Source organism: Papio anubis, chromosome 11 (assembly GCF_008728515.1).
Source record: "Papio anubis isolate 15944 chromosome 11, Panubis1.0, whole genome shotgun sequence".
NCBI classification, from domain to species: domain Eukaryota; kingdom Metazoa; phylum Chordata; class Mammalia; order Primates; family Cercopithecidae; genus Papio; species Papio anubis.
In genome coordinates this window covers 62947125-62964681 of record NC_044986.1, presented here as the reverse complement: position 1 = coordinate 62964681, position 17557 = coordinate 62947125, and the positions used below count along the sequence as shown (strand labels likewise).

General features: G+C 37.3%; 1 protein-coding gene across 9 annotated transcripts in view; it reads left to right on the top strand.

Moving 5' to 3' along the window:
* The window catches only part of CTNNA3 (catenin alpha 3), a 1832183-nt gene that overhangs the window by 954431 nt on the left and 860195 nt on the right, over positions 1-17557 (top strand). The window lies entirely within an intron of this gene.

Here is a 17557-nt window from a genome sequence, read left to right as displayed (position 1 = left end):
TATTTATTAAGATACTTTTGTCTCCCATACTTTACTGGCCAATAAAAAGCTATAATTGAAAACCCTTCAACATCTCTGTAAACTTCTAGAAAAGGTAATTACCTAAATAGAGTGATTTTTAGTCAAACTCCTGTCCAGACATAGGTGATGAGGCAATCTTTAGAAGTTTGTTTTCGAATACTATAATTAATCCTGATAATATCATCCCTGATTTTCCCTAATATTACAGCTACCACTCCAGTATAGATTTTGATAGTTTAAAAACAGAAAGGTTGTACATGTTGCCAAGTGGTAATTGACTTTTGATTCTTGGCATTCACAACATTAAGTGGATTGTATAGGATTTTGTGCCAGAACTCAAAGCCAAAAGCAAAAGAACAGAAAATGCTGGGTATCTGAACAGTGTTGGATTTAGATTGGAGTATTCCACTTACTCTACATCCTTGCTACTCAAACTGGTCTGTGTACCTGCTGTGTCAGTACCACCTGGGAGCTTGTTGGTGATAGAGATTTTTAGGCCCCATCTAGACATAAATAATTAGAATCTACATTTTAACAAGCTCTTCTAGGAAATTCTTGTGCAAATTAAGATTTGAGAAATAATACTCTAGGACGCTTAAAAATATATGCTTTATCTGAATTACTGATGCTGTATCACAAATGGAAAATAATGAAATACGAGGAATAGTAGTAGACATCATGATGATAGTTGTTCTTACAAATAATTGTTAACTTCAAATGTCTTTTCTAACCTCAAGACAGGAGCAAATGTAGATTACCCATTTTCAGAAAAAAAATAATTCTTTTACAAGGTAAATGTTAAAGGAGGTTATAGTTTTTTAGAGAGTAAGATATTTTAAGTCAGCATGTGGCATATTAAAGCTATTCATGCAACTGATGAAATACTTTCTGTAGGTAAATGTGTCATCATGACTTATAATTTATGAGTCTTTTAAAATTATTTTACAAAATAGTTCTATAGCAGTGTTATTATTCCTCATATGATGTGCTATCTTTTCAATGAAATATTACACACCTTGCAGTTGTACAAGTTAAATGTATACAGATTATGGTGTATAAGTATAGTATATAACCCAACGATGTAGAAATGAGATTTGATAAGATAGTATTTTTCACAAACTACTGCTAACTCTGAAGAGAAAACCTGGATTGTAAGGAGGCCCATCTAAAAATACTCAGTATTCTTATTAAAATAAGTAATTAATTCACTAACTGATTCAGTACTTAATTATGACGGCTTCTGAGTGTCTGGCATATACTACATGCTGGAGGTGGGGAGAGCAGTGAATAAAAGCAGATTTGTTCCTCTTTCCTGCTAGTATTTTCATAACTATTAGGGGAGAGAGATGCATTAATCAATTAATTACAAAAAATGAATTTATCATTACAAGCTGTGTTAAGCATTTGTAAGTGCTGAGTTTGGGAAGGCTTTCTGGCAGAAGTGGCATTGGAATTGAGATTGGAAGAATGAGTAGGAAATAACCAGGATAAGAATATAGGAGGTAAAAAATGGGAGAAGAATTCCAAATTGATGGATCCGTATGACCAGAGCCCTGTGGAGAAGAAGGGGATGGCATATTTAAGTATCTGGAAAGCCATAATGGTTGGAACACAAAGATTAAAGAGAAGAGGTGGCTTGAGATGGAGCTGGAGAGATGGTTAGGCAGAGGCCAGATCACGCAGGAGCTTTAGGATGTGTTAAGGATTTGACTCCCTGTTTAAATCCTTCAAAGGGAAACCATTAATGGGTTTTAAATGGAGTTTTAAACAGAGGAGCATATTATAAACAGAGGGGTTTTAAACAAAGGAGTATGACACAAAGAGAAATTCTTATTGTTTATTTATTTATTTTAAGATCACACTGGCTGTAGAGTGGGGGCTAGGACATTGGCTTGAACAACACTGGGAGGGTAAAAAGTAACAGGTAGGCCAATTAGGGAATAATGAGAGTAAGCAATACAGAATTAAGGTAATGGTGATGGTAAAGGTAAAAGTGAATGGATTCTAGAAGTAAATAAGAGGTTTTGATGAACAATTGGAGGGACAAGGAGGAATTGGGCAACTTCTAGATTTTGGGCTTATGGCCCTTCTTGGCTGGCAGTGAGGGGATCCACATTTTGGTGGGAAAGTCTTGAGTTTGGTTTGAACATGAAGATATTCTTTGGTCCAAATTCTGTTAGGACAATCAAAGGTTGGAATGACCAATCCCGTACCCTAAGATGAGAATAACATATTCATATAATAAGATTAGTTATGACATACCACAAAAATATAATTACCAGTAATTAATAGGGCCATTGAAAGCATTCAGTAAAGTGATGTTTATAGAATACTTAGTCCAGGGCTTGGCACATTATAAGTAAACTATTAACATTTGATATTATTGTTGTTTATATTATTAATACTCTTTAGCCTTTGTCTCTCATATTCTCTGCAACATATTGACTACACCTTTACTTGTTAATTGAGAAATGATTTTTTTGGGACAGTCTCCTTCTGTCGCCCAGGCTGGAGTGCAGTGGTGCAATCTCGGCTCACAGCTATCTCAGCTCACTGCAACCTCTGCCTCAAGCGATTCTCCTGCCTCAGGCTCCTGAGTAGCTGGGATTACAGATGTGCACCACAACACCTGGGGTAATTTTTGTATTTTTTAGTAGAGACAGGGTTTCGCCATGTTGACCAGGCTGGTCTCAAATTCCTGACCTCAGGTGATCCAGCCACCTGGGCATCCCAAAATGCTGGTATTACAATCGTGAACCACAACACCCAGCCAGAAATAATATTTTTGTCTGTTAGCTTTCCTTAACTTGAGTATTTTCAGTCTATAAAGTCACAGTCCTGGGGATAGAGAATTTTCTTTTCATTGAGACACCTCCTAATTGAGGCACAATGTTTATAAAGAGCACCCAGTTATGCCTTGCATGTCCTCTATGTCAATTTTAATATATTTTCCCTTCACTCCCACATCAGCAGTTGTTCAGAGAGAGTACTGCTGAGCTAACATTCGGCATCCTGCCCTACCTGAACACTGATTCCTTAAATACGTACTTTTCTACTGATGATACTCAAATAGATCCTATCTTGCTGTCCTTAGCTCCCAAATGCCCCTTGCCCATGCAGGGGAGTGCTGGTGCTCAGGCACTTCTGCACTTCTGTTTGTTAAATATTTTGAACATCACTAGCCCCACCTCATATTACTATTTAACTACTTCATACACAATATCCGCCTATACTCGCATGGAAAATATTCTATTGATTACAGTATCTAGAACCCACAAGAATCAATATCTTCTGTTCTTCCACAAGTTATTATATATAAAAAAAGATCTTGGTCAAATGGAGTATATGTGTACATTGATTTAGCAGGAGTAACAGTAATTTCATGAATTTGGTAAATTTTCATGAACTTAGATGTCATTAATCTATGCATCTTGGCTTTCATTTATTTTGATAAGAACAAAGGTGGCCGGGTGCAGTGACTCACACCTGTAATCCTAGCATTTTGGGAGGCCGAAGTGGGTAGATTATCTGAGGTCAGGAGTTCGAGACCAGCCTGGCCAACATGGTGAAACCCTGTCTCTACCAAAAATACGAAAATGAGCTGGGCATGGTGATGCATGCCTGTAATCCAAGCTACTCGGGAGGCTGGAGCAGGAGAAGCACTTGAACCCAGGAGGCGTAGGTTGTGGTGAGCCGAGATTGCACCACGGCACTCCAGCCTGAGCTCTAGCTCTAGCTAGAGAGACTTAGCGACTTAAAAAACAGCAACCAAAAAAAAAAAAAAAAAAAAAAAAGTTTAGTAAGCAGATAAATAGAGCAAAAATATGTTTTATTTATGAAATCGTAGGAGAAAAAATATTTTTTTCATGTACTTGTAACACTTGTAACAATGCCCTTGTTATTAACAAAAGATCTTACTAAATTAAAACTGTGCTTATTAGACACGATCCTTCCTAGTTAATGAAGTGACTTTAAAAATCCATCAAGTACCTATCTCCCAATCTGCAATTATTCTGGACCCCCAAATGCCATGTTGGTGGTTGATGCCACCAAATTGACTGGCACCCCCTTAGACCAGATGCAAGAAAGTCAAGTTTCATTTTATAATGTATATGAGTGAGTGTGAAAGGGTCCTGAGTAAACTATTTGAGCCTGTTCCTTCAGTGCATGCCAGTATGGTTCTTCAATGCAGTACTTGTATTTCTCTGTTCTTTTTTTTTTTAACCTATAATGTTCTTGCTGCATAATGTTAAATCTGTATTTTATGTCCCATGATTTCTAGCTAGTTCATTTAGCTCTGTTTCCCTGAGGTTGATGGAAGGAGGAGTTAATATCCTCAGCTTTCTAACGGCAGACATTGAAAAAGATCACCCTTGTCTCGAATGTTACTGGCTCTCTGAGCCACACTGCAAGAAATATTACAGGCAACCGATAGTTTCATTTTCAATTTAGACACCCATTATTTGATGTTTACAGGCCATTCCTAATTCTGAGTCCAGAATTTATGGTTTGTTCTGGCGATTATCATCACAGCAATCTCCTGCAACTGGGCTGTGCTTTATCGGGAGCTTTGTGCTGCTTTATCAGTCCTCCCTGGCGCTTGGAACTGATATATAGCACCCTGTCCAAATCACCCTGCTCAGAGAGGCTTAGTTTATGGCTCTCCAGATGCCCATCTTTTCTGATGGGTATGTCAGTTTGCACCCACTCAGTTATGGGCAACGTTGACCCTTGGGAAGGAGGGTGGTGATCATTAAACAAATAAAAGTCTAACACTTAAGGTTCTGAACCCCTCTGAATCAAACTAGATGATATCATTGATTAAGTTAAATTTGCTGAGTTTTGTTCGGTGCTAATTAATAATGAAACATAGATGTTTTCTAGTTTGACTTGTAAACCTAAGATGAAGAACAGCATATGTATTTATTGAGAACACAGTAAAATAGTGGTAGTAACTGCTTTGGATACATAAGTGCATTTCAAATGGTTGTTTTATAGATTCTTTTTGCACAGACAGTATTTACTTTTGTCTCTCAGATACCTGGGTGTTCTCCAGGCTCTGTTTGATAGCTTTAATTAAAGCTTACTGAATGACTTTAGAAATCTCTGCACATTGATTGTAGGAGAATCACTCACTAAATCTGCATTTTTGCAAGGATGTCATGAAACATGTATCTATTATATGTCCTGTAACCAGAATGATACTTCATTTTAAATCTTGTTGGTTGAAATGAAAACAAGAATATAGTTTGCTACCAATTTCTACCTACTTTTGTGCTTTAGTTGTGGCTTGTCATTTGCCCCTCCTCCCCTTCAAACTACAGGAACTAGAACTAACAAAACTAGACAAGGGGATAGGTCTTGGTCATAAAAGGGCTTGCTACTCCTTTCTCCCTACATTAAAGATAACTTACTTAGCACTTCCTGGAGAGGAGGGAGAGACAGAGGCAGAAGGAGAAACAGAAAAGTCCAATAGAGATAAGGCTGTGAATAAGTCATCCCCAACTTCTGTTCAACCTCACCCCCTAAGTAAGTTGTCCTACCCAGACAGACCAACAAACCAGGGAGTATTCCTCTAATATTTTCTCTTAGGAAGTAAAATAAAAATGCTCTTCCTTGTAGGGAAATACCACCAGGAGGCAACGAACACCACCAATAGTAACATTTAGTACATAGTGATCAGATCTGAACGAGACATCAACATGTCTGTTTCTACAAGTCATCTTACAGAAGAGGAAACTGAGACCCATAAAAACTGTGTGATTTGCTTGAGTTAGAAACTGTGTGATTTGCTTGAGTTCACACATCTAGTACGTGGAGAAGTTAGGAATAGGAATTGCCTCTCCTCTGATTCACTAAGTAGAGATTTTTATTTTTTCTCCACATCAGTATTTTGCAGGAAAAAAGGAACTTAGAAAGATGTACTTGGAATTAGTCTTAGGAATATCACTTTGAATAGAGAAGGATTTTCTTTGAAGTTGCATTGTGAATTTTAAATTTGCATCATCCTGTGATCTGGGCTCTGAGTGAGTCTGAGACAGCGCTGTAGAGTTGGACTTTGCCCTTAGGTCGTCCTCCTTTTCATGCCCTTCTTTCCACTTAACTGACTTGAACACCACTCTCAGGCCTGCCCTCTGAGAATGGTCAATATTCTACATATTTCTTAACAAATTCTCTTCTTTCTACTGTTTTTTCCCCCAATAATGCATATTTAATATGTGGTATGTTTCCAAAGTAGCTTTTGGAATTTAAAACTAAAATAACTAAGATGTTTAAAAAAACAGGTAAAATGAAGCTAGTATATTTTTGTTTCTTGTCCCATTGATTTTATACAGTTGGGTAAAGTATTCCCTTCATCCTGGCTGAATATTCAATCAATGCCCAAACTTTTCTAGATCTTCAGTCTTTTGTGCCAATCCCTCTCTTCTAATCAATAACTAGAATATAACTGTCAAAACTTACACCTTGATTTAAACTGGGCTGATTTTCCACAACTTAGACCTATTGTAGGTAGGAAACCAGCAGTTGAACGATAACTTAATTGCTTTTTCATTATTTTTCTCCCCTTTTCTTGGGTAGAAGCAAGAGGAGGAAGGAGAGGTAAAGGGAACATGAAAGTTATTTCTAGCTCTCAGGATGCTGAAGGCTGACTTTTCCCATAAACTTGCTATATCAGTTAGGGTCCCAGCAAGAGAAAAACAAAACAAAACAAAACAAAACAGAAAACAGTGCCCCAAGCTGGTAATTTGAGGAGAGTGTATTGAAGGGCCTATTTATACAGGTATGAACAAGGCTTTAGGGACTTAATAAGGCATAGAGCAAGACCCTAGGCCTGCAACTACAGGGAACTCTGCCCGCTCCCAGGCCTGTAGGATCAAGGGGCGGGAGTGCGTAATAGAACAAGACAGGGTGGCTGTAGGAAGAAGGCTTCTGCCAGGAGTTGTGGTCTTCAGTAGACAGACACAGTCAACTTACAGCAACTACCTGGAATGGCAGCCACAAAATAAATCTTTCAACCCTACTCTCTTCCTCCCTGCCTATCCCTTGCTTTGCACAAACCCATCCGAAAACATGGAACAATCTTTGTGATATCTGGGGTTTGGGATCAGAGAGTTGGTGAAAAAAGGTGGTGAGTGGATCCAAAAGGGCAAATGAAAAAAATCTGGTACAGGTAAAGTATTAACCAGGATTCTCCAGAGAAACAGAACCAATAGGATACATATATACGTATATATAAGAGAAGATTTATTATGGGAATTGGCTTATGTGATTATAAAGGCAAGGAAGTATCATGATCCACTGTGTGTAAGCTGGAAAACTCAGGAAGCCAATGGTATAATTCAGTCCCCATCTGAGGGCCTGAGAACGAGGGGAGCCAATGGTGTAACTCCCAGTCCAAGGCCAAAGGCTTAAGACAAGGTTGCGGGGTGAGGGAGGGTGCTGGCATAAGTCCTGATGTCTGAAAGCCTGAGAACCAGGGGAGCTCTGAGGGCAGGAGAAGATGCATGTCACAGCTGGAGAGAGGAAAATTATCCTTCCTCTGCCTTTTTTTTGTTTTTGTTTTCTTCTTTTTGTTCTATCCAGGCCCTCAACAGATTAGATGATGCCTGTTCACCTTGGTGGGGGCACTTTATTCTTTACTGGATCTACTTATCCAGATGCAAATTTATTCTGAAAACACCTTCACAGACATACCGAGAAATAATGTTTTACCAGTTATTTAGGTATCTTTTGACCTAGTCAAGTTGACATCACAGGTGATTTTGAGGGTTCCCTGGAGGCCTGCATCTGACCTGCAATTCACTTAATGTGAGTGATATCTTCTTCTGCAGCTGACTGCTTATTTATGAAATCTGGATATTTCTGTAACTCCTTGTAGCTTCTCTCTATTTGCTTATCTAGGCAATAGTCTTGGACAAAACAAACAAATGAACTAGCTAACAACAACAAAAAATAAAAATAAAAAAGATAACCCCAGACACTGACTGCTTATTTGTGAAATCCAGATGTTTCTATAACTCCTTGTAGCTTTTCTCTATTTACTGATCTAGGCAGTAGCTTTAGACAAAACACACAAACAAATGACAACAACAACAACAACAAAAAAGATGACCCCAGACCAGCTCTCTTTAGCATAAGGCCCATATCTGGACCATGAAAAATACTCAAATACTGGAATTCATTCCAGTATTCAAATACTGGAATAACCAGAATGAATGAATTCTGGTTATTCATCAGCAAGTAGCCAATCTCCTTTCACTAGTTAGATTTCTTGGGAGAGCGTTCACAAGTGCCCTCTGAATCTCAGCTGCCAGGGACTTTGCTTTTAAATGTTCCATTGAAATGCTTTTAAATGTTCCATTGAAATCTCTCTTACTGGATATGGAGTGAGAAAGTAGGGAGGAGAATGGGAATTCCAGATTCTTTATATAAATCCTCTCCAATAAACCTTCCCTGATCTCTGCACATTTTGACCTTTATACCTTTTTTATGGATGTGAGGTTTTATTCAGAGCCAAGTAGTGGTTTTTGATTATTTCTTTTGAAAATCATTATCTTGGTCTGGCACATAAATGAGGAATGCCCTATATGTATCATGGTTCTTTGGTTAAAGCTAAAGTTTTTTTAATGAAATAAAGAGGAATGGAAATTTTCAAATATTAGATGGAGATTTTCAAATATCAGATAGAATCTGGCATTGGAAGAAAAAAGGGAGAGACTATCTGAGTAGAAGCCACTGGTGTCTCCCAAGTAATATCATATAGATGTGTATTTCTTCTGAAAGTATGTAAGTTAGATCCTGTTTATGAGATTTTTAAAAATCTAAGATGTCTGCACAAATCAAGTTTTATAACAAATAATATTTCCAATAGGCTAAGAGGACTTGCTACAAAAGAATATATTTATGCATCCTATTGTAAAGAAAATTATTACCTACTAATTTATCTTGAAGGAAAAATTTTTGTATGCTAAGTTTCCTTGAAGTGGAGGCTTTAACTTTCTTGCATGCTTTAGAATATGAAACTCTTCACGTTATGAACCTTGAAAGTGCTAATTGAGGAAAGAAATGATAGTAAATATTTATGTTAATCAGCAAAGAATACATCCATTGTATTCTTATTTTATGGTGTTAAAAATAAACATGTCTGCAAGACACAGATTACAGTTCACAGTGAAAGTGAAAACAATAACTGGAATCATGAAAGTCTATCTGTTCTAAGTTTCATAGACTGTCCATAGCCATATGTAAAGGCTATGGAAATACTTTGACAGTCTATTATTCAAGCTCCATAAAGCCCACTGTTGGCTCAAGTTTGACATACTGAGTATTATTAAACTATGAAAACCTGGCTTGGGAAACAGAGTAGGAATTAGACTTAAGAAACTGGAGGAATGGCAGACAATAAAATTTTTACAAGATCAGTGGTTTTCTGATTCTCTATCTCCAAAAACATGGTGGAGACAGAAAAATTGCCAGAAAACAGTGATTCTATTTAAAAGAGGGAAAATAATTTATTTGGTCTATGTGTATAATGCTATATCATTGCTTATTAGACTCTGGTAGTGGTTTTGAATATTGTAGACAAAGTCTTTGCCATATGAGCTCACAGGAGCTCACAGTATAATCCACAGCATAAAATATTGCATTTCTCCACTTTCGTACAGACACTTTTATATTAGCATCACAGCTGCTTTCTTCAGGGGTAGGCACTTTTCTAAAACTGGCTACTGGGTCAGGCATCACAAAACCAAAAGGATTTCTAGAATGAGCCAGATCTTACTCCAGATCCTCTGACGGTGACTCAGTAAAAAGTTTTGGAATTAAAATATCAATAAAGACATAATGTGCAATTTAATCATCAATTGATATGGGAGGATTTATGAACTCCAGCCTAGATATCTGTATTTCAGATATATGATTGACTCTTCATGGAAACACTTTTAAAAGAGAAAGTCATAGTTTATCTTGATCCTTGTGAGTAACATCTCCAGAAAAATGATTTGATTTTCTTTTTGTAGTGCAAACCCATGAATGTTTATTTCATGTTTGGTGAATACTGCTTAAATTTCTGTATTCTGGCATGATCATCTCTGGTCTGAGAACACAGGCAACAAGCTGGAGTGTAGTGTTCTCAGTACTTAGTTCTCAGTACTTATTTCTTAGTACTTAGTTACTAGACTAGATACCAACGGAGAACTCTAACGCCACACACTATTAGAGTTCAGAGGGACCCTAAAGATTATTTAGTACCACAGCCTCCTTTTATTCATGCTAAGGACATTTGAGACTAAGGACGAGAGAGGTGATTCATCCTAGTTAAGGTCAACCAGAGGGCTTATTTTAGAACCCCCATTTTCTGATTCACAGGTTAGATTTTATCCTCATACCAAGTTTATATTGTACTACTTATAGGTAATAACAACAACAGTCTTTGAATAAAAACACTGATTTAATAAAATATTTGATAACTAATAGGATGGATATTATTTTTGTTAAGAACACAAACACTGAATGTATTAATAATATAGCTTGAATGTTACTTATTAGTAGAAGTATGGTTAACCATTCTTCATTTATTCATTTTACTCACATCCATTAATTGAGTTTCAGGTATTGTAGTAGATACAAATTACAGATTTAAGAGGTGTCAGTGTAAAAGATGAGGCAGAATATAAATAAAAGATAACACAAAGTCTCATGGATGTAGTGGAAATATATAAAGAGATTAATGAAAAAACAAATGAGATGATTTGTAATTTTAATTTTTATAGAGAAATTGAGGAGAGTCAGAAAAGGTGATATAGAGAATGAGACAATTGAGCTGAGTCTCAGATTATGAATTAAGAATTTTCCTGTTGAACAAGAAGAGGTGGGGGCATTCCAGGACAAGGTTGGTGTTTGAAAAAGCATAGGGAAATCAACCAGTTGGTTTAGGTCAAGAAACCCAGGTGTGACATTGGTAACACCAATGATATGTCTAATAATAACTGCTAACATTTCTTGAGCCCTTACTATTTGCCAGACCTTATATATCCTTTATCCTTTTATTCCTTATGGTAACTTTGTAATGTAGTTTTTATATTATCTCCATTTTGTAGGCAAAGAAACTAAGACTTTGAGGATTAAGTCACTTGTTCAAAGACATAAAACTGTCAGGAGCTAATTCGAGTACAATTTCAACTGGCTCCACAAACTTATATTCTGCTCATTATATTTTATAAATACTTTTATAAAGCTTGCATAATAAATATATTGAGTTTAAGTTACAGTGCCTTCAAGTTGTCATGGTATGGTGGCTTAAGTGTGAGATGGGACACAGCTCTACCTGACTCACAATTTACTGTGTGTCTTCCAGAGGCAGGACATTTAAATTTACTGAACTTCAGTGTCTTTACCTACAAACATGTGTAGAGTTACTGTGAACGACAGTTGAGACAGTACGTGTTAAGTACGTATTATATGTGGTAGACATTTGACACAATGTTGTTTCCCCCTCACTGACTTCCAGACCTACCCTAGCAGACACCTACATGGGCATGGCATCTTACTTTCCCAAACAATACAAAAGTTCAAGACATTTGTAGTCTTCATCCTACTTCCTCTGTTAGCTAAATCATTCTATTCTTATATGGTTAATTTTTAAAAACCTCATTTCAAAACTCAGAGTTAATTTTTGGCTTATTTTAGTTGTATTTTCACATTATAGACCTTATTTCTGTAAGATCATTTAGCATGCCCCATCAGGTGTCTTCCTGACATGCCATTCAGTACAGTGGTATTCTAGAAGGAGATATTTCAATTGTCTTATGCTTGTCTGTTTGTGTGTCTTTCATGCCTGAAAAATGTAGACTAGAATCTGTGCCTGCGCTATGTGTTAAGCATAAACTATTTTTCAAGCAATTTCTTTAGAGAAGAACTAAGTTTAAGGGTGTCGTATTTCATCTTTACCATGAAATAAAGATTTCCCGTTAAAAGGAAAATGCATCATTTTAAAAGGTTGAATAAAATGGCACACATTTACAAAACAAAAATAAAACATAACAGCAACAACAACAAAAAACAAAAAACATTTTCCTGCTGTTTGAATTCCACACAGGGCTCCTCTGCACTGATTTTCATTTGACTATGAATTAGATAAATTTTTATTTGCTTTAAACCTCATCTCTTAGTGTTTGAGGCTTCGTAGTTTATAGGGTGAGCATCATGGCCTCCCTATTTCAAACGTCTCCTTTTATTTTCAGTTTTGTATTATACACACATGTTTTGACATATTTTCAATGGCTGTTTATGCAAGAAATTGTGCAATAAAAGTAACATATTATTCTGTAATTCTTCCTTTTAGAGAACATGGCCCTTTCATAGAATTTTAAAGTTAGAAAGGAATATAGAAACAATTTGGGGCAAACATTCGTTTTATGGGTTTGGAAATTAAGGCCCGGAAACGTAATGGGATCTGCCAAAATCTTATCCAGTCTTCCATTTCTCTATTTATTTAACAAATAACTGTTGAGCCCCTACTATGTGCAAAGCACTGTGCTAGATGCTCTGAGGGACAAAACATATGTAAGAGGTTTTTATATTTCAAGGATCATACCGACTAGCGAGAAAGACACATGCAGGTAAGTAATTAAGCATAGGACAAATAGTAATGAAATGAGCTCTTTATGAGCCCTTCAGCGGTTCCCAGACTGCAATCATCATCCTCATGTTGACCTGGCTTTCTCCTTGAAATGACCACTTCAGTTCACAGCTCCATCACCTAGCCAGTTGTCACTGCTGGAAACTAGGACATCAGCCTAGGTTGTTCTCTTTCCTTCACCTGTCAGCATCTGCCAGTCATCCTCCTGCCCAGTTTACTCACACAGAGTCCTTAAGTCTGTTGTTTTTCTTTATCCTGACTGCCATTGCATTGGTTTCAACACTGTTCATCTTTCTGTGGACTATTACTGTGACCATTTAACGCTTCTATTTCTGTTTGTCATCTCCTCAAATCCATTGTGCAGACTCCAACCAGTTTGATATAATGGACTGATTGTATCATTCATTTCCTTAACTTCTATGACTTCCAGGTGTCTATAGGGTTAACCTCATTTCTTAGCATAGCAAAGACCTCCAGGATCGGGCCTCCTCTAACACTTTTACTAATAACCAAATAATCTTCAAGGACCTTTACCTTTGCTCAGACTATACCTGTCCCTGATAAGCTTTTTCTCTTCTTTTCACCTGGCTGACTTTTATATATCCTTTAATACTGAATTGTTACCTACTCAAGAATCCTTCCTTCATCATTAATGAGAGTGCTGCTCTCATCAGTCCATGTGTTACCCTAGGTACCTCTATAAACTACTGTGTTTATGTCTGTCACTAGATTTGTGCACCTGAAAGGCAGAGACTAGATCTAATGTATTAATTACTACTAGTTCTTAGTATGGTGTCCGGCATATAGTAGATAATAAAGATTTGTTGACTATGTTGAACTATTTAGTAAACCAAGTGTTATAAAAGAAGTATAAGAACTATAAGAAAGTATCATGGAAGAGAGTCATTAATTGCAAATGAGAAGATCAACAAAGGCTCTATGTAAAATTTAGTAATTGAGTTGCACCTTAAAAGAGGTCCATAACCAGGCTAGGTGCAGTGGCTCATGTCTGTAATCCCAGCACTTTGGGAGGCCAAGGCGGGCCAATCACCTAAGGTCAGGAGTTCAAGACCAGCCTGGCCAACATGGTGAAACTCTGTCTCTACTAAAAGAACAAAAAAAGAAGCCAGGCATGGTGGTGGGCACCTGTAATCTCAGCTATTCAGGAGGCTAAGGCAGGAGAATCACTTGAACCCAGGAGGTGTAGGTTGCAGTGAGCTGAGATGGCACCACTGCACTCCAGCCTGGGCAACAGAGCAAGACTCTGTCTCAAAAAAAAAAAAAAAAAAAAAAAAAAAAAAAGAAAGAGATTCATAACAAGAAAAGTAGGAGACAAGAAACGCAAAGAGAGGTATTTATACAAGCAGAGTTCTTGAGTTGTAATCATATTGCAGAGAATACAAAAGACCTGTTAAGGTGTCTTATTAGTGGTTGATAAGCAAATATGGAAGTAGATTATATAAGGCTTTCAACACAATGATCAAGACTTTGTTCTTAATTTCATCAGTAGGGATAGAGTGAAGGGTTTTAGAGCAAAGGAGGGATATAATTAGACCTTATGTTTCTCCACTAGGGAGTAAGCACCTTGAAGGTTGGGATTTTTTGATTGTCTATTACTTATTTACTATTTTATTATTTATTTATTTATTTATTTATTTATTTTTCAGATAGAGTATTGCTCTGTTACCCAGACTGGAGTGCAGTAGTGTGATCTCAGCTCACTGCAACTTCTGCCTCCTGGGTTCAAACAATTCTCTTGCCTCAGCCTCACAAGTAGTTGGGATTACAGGTGTGTGCCACCATGCCCCGCTAATTTTTGTATTTTTAGTAGAGATGGGGTTTCACCATGTTGGCCAGGCTGGTCTTGAACTCTTGACCTCAGGTGATCCACCTGCCTTGGCCTCCCAAAGTGCTGGGATTACAGGCATGAGCCATTGCTCTCAGCCCAGAATTGTTATTATTTTTTTAATAAAGTCTTTCTTGGCAGTTTGTTTACAGATGAAGAATGTGACCACTTTCCCCATTCAGTGCTGACCTGTGCCATGTTTTCTCAGTGTCTATCTGCCTGACACTCCACTGTAAGTGGTCCCTTTTCCATTAGCAGGGATTTGCTGACTTAATGATGGCTTCTGTCAAGGATTTCTGTAAGGAGCAGTCTCTTTTCTGAGCACTTGGGATATAGGCAGGTTCTGACTGTTATCTGCAGTTGTGTTTTAATATCCTGCCCTTTCCATCTCTTGCCTCAGAACACAGAATTCACCTTTAGTCCTAGCTCATTGCTTGATGATTTGTTAAGGCTTTGAAAAAAGAAGGAATGAGGGCCTTTAAGCAGGATGGGGCTATTTCTCCTTGCCTTATTTATTTTTATGCTATGCAAAAGGAATAAAGAAGCATAAAATGGCTTGACTGAAGCCAAATAAATCTAGATAAATTGAGCAAGGATCCAATAAAAAGCCGGAGGTGAAAAAGAAGAAAGGTGATTGTGGTTGAGGATAGGGCATGGAGGGAGAAAAAAGCAAGAAGGGAGACCTTTAAACTTCCCTCATGGTAGGGACTGTTTATTATTACCTAGACAATGAAATGTCTTTGACCCGGTGAAACATTTTAAACTAGGGTTAAGCTCTGGTTAGAAATTAGGGAATAATTTTTATAGTCCTTCTTGAATCCCTTTGTGCTGTCACCTCCTGTCATCCTTTATTTAAAGTTTGGTATGCTTCTGCTGCTAGCTCTGAGAAGGCTGACATCTTTTAGTTGTTCTGATGAAACACACCACAGAAGCTTGCAGGTTTTTACAGCCAACACAACAGGAGTCTCCCATATTATTCCTGATATGGTGTGTATGTGTGTGTGTGTGTGTGTGTGTATGTGTGTGTGTGTGTGTAGGAGGTCTCTTTGTCTGTCCCAGTTCTGCCTCCTTTTTATTATCTCTGCTTTCATGAAGTAGAAAGCGATACAGCCCAGAGCAAACACTGCATGAAACTACAGAATAAGGGCTGGGTTCTTTAGGTAAAATTAGAAACTGTCTGAGAGCTCATTGTGTATCTGTTTATGTCATTATCCTATATAGTCATGAGTTAACTCTCCATAATTCTCCACTGCTAGCATAGAGAATGCTGGGTAGGAGCTGTGAAGGTAGCCACAACTTTCATCTGTGTAATCACTGCCATTGCTCTGATATCCAGAATGTTATTAATGTTCATAGAAATAACCTAACCAAATCTCTCCTGTTTCCCTTTTCTTCCTTCTCTCTTCACTAGACACAGTTTCCACTGTGTACACATTCCACACTTTCTTTATAAGAAACTAAAACATGGTAAAGACTTAGTGGCCTTCTACTGTGTCTCCCTATAGGAAGCAGCTGGACATATATGGTGCCAGTTTTTGGCTGTCAAAGTGCATAAGATTTGGTATTGAATTTAGCAGACCTGGGTCCATGAATGCCAGATATCTTGCAATGTATAGAATGATCTCAATATTTTTCACACGTTAAATATCAATAGCACTGCTGCTGGGAAAATATAGGTTGACCTGAGGTTGAGGTAGATACCAGCAACCTCAGCTCACAGAGAACTTTAGCAGTGCCTTGAGGGCTAAATGCTAAAATCTCCTCCAGGGTCCCTAGAATGACACCTTCCTGGAAAATAGTAGGCCTCTAATCAAACTATGTTGTGTTTTGAATTAAATTGTTCATTTATAAACTAGTCAACTCTATTCAATAAGTCCTATGTAAGTTACTATCAGGAATAGAAAAAATTTAAGATATATTTTGTAATATCAAAATTCTAACAGTATCATAAGGGTTATGCACATAAATAAAATGATTATATTGAAAAATGATCAAAATTCTGTTGGAAAAAGGAAAAGTGAGAGTTTACTTTTGAGCAGGGTTGTTGGAAGAACTCCTTGTGGAAACCAGTGAGGAAGACATAGGACTTCAGTAGGTGTTGTTTTAGAAGATGCTGTCTGAAATCAAAGGTACATTGCATGTAAGAACTGGGGAGAAGAGACAGAAAAGTACAGGAGTATTGCTACTGTAAAGGAGAGTATATAGCAGTACATAAGTAAAAAAAATAGGTTAGGACAGAGTATAGAAAGTTTTTGAATTTCTTGTTACAGAGTCCACTGGAGAGTATGGGTTTACGTATGAGTTTAGTCATTGGGGAAAGTGTCAGACATGCTGCCTCGTGGTTTATACTTGGCCTCAGTGTCGTTTTTCACTGGGTTTGTGCTGTAAACCCCTTCAGTTATCAGCTGCTTAAACTTGCCTTCCTGATTTTCAAGGTCTCCTCTCAAGAGCCCTTTTCAGTTTATTAATTTAAATAGCAGCAATTTTCCTAGAGGTGAATCACATAATGATTTTTTCCAATCTCTTTTATGTGAGATATCATGGCAAAAAGTATGATTAGATTTAATCCAGTTGTCTTGCACGAAAATAATATGTAGAAAATACCAACCAAGGTGACTCTCTATGTGCTTAATAGCCTAAAGATTTAGGTTAAGGATATAACAGAGAGCTGTTCTGCTCAAAGAATAAAAAGGTGTTGCACAAATTATCTTAAAGAGCCAAAAACAGCGTCCAGTTTTTACTTAAAACAATTTGTTCTTGGAATATTGTCAGCTAAAATTGTGGTCAACTTTTGCAAGTTGTATGAATTTGCACTGCATATTTTATTTAGTGTTTAGCAAAACTCCAGTATGGCTCTGCATAACTTACACAATACACCATAGGAATGACTTCAGAAACTCCCACAGAAGTTGACAAATTGGGCATCTAATGCTTTTAAGCTAATTGCATGCTTAGTGATTTAAGATTTGACTTGTTAAAAATGAAGAACAGAGTTTCATGAAGATAATGCTCTGCCTACTGTCACACTGAATACCACCTAACTCTGTATC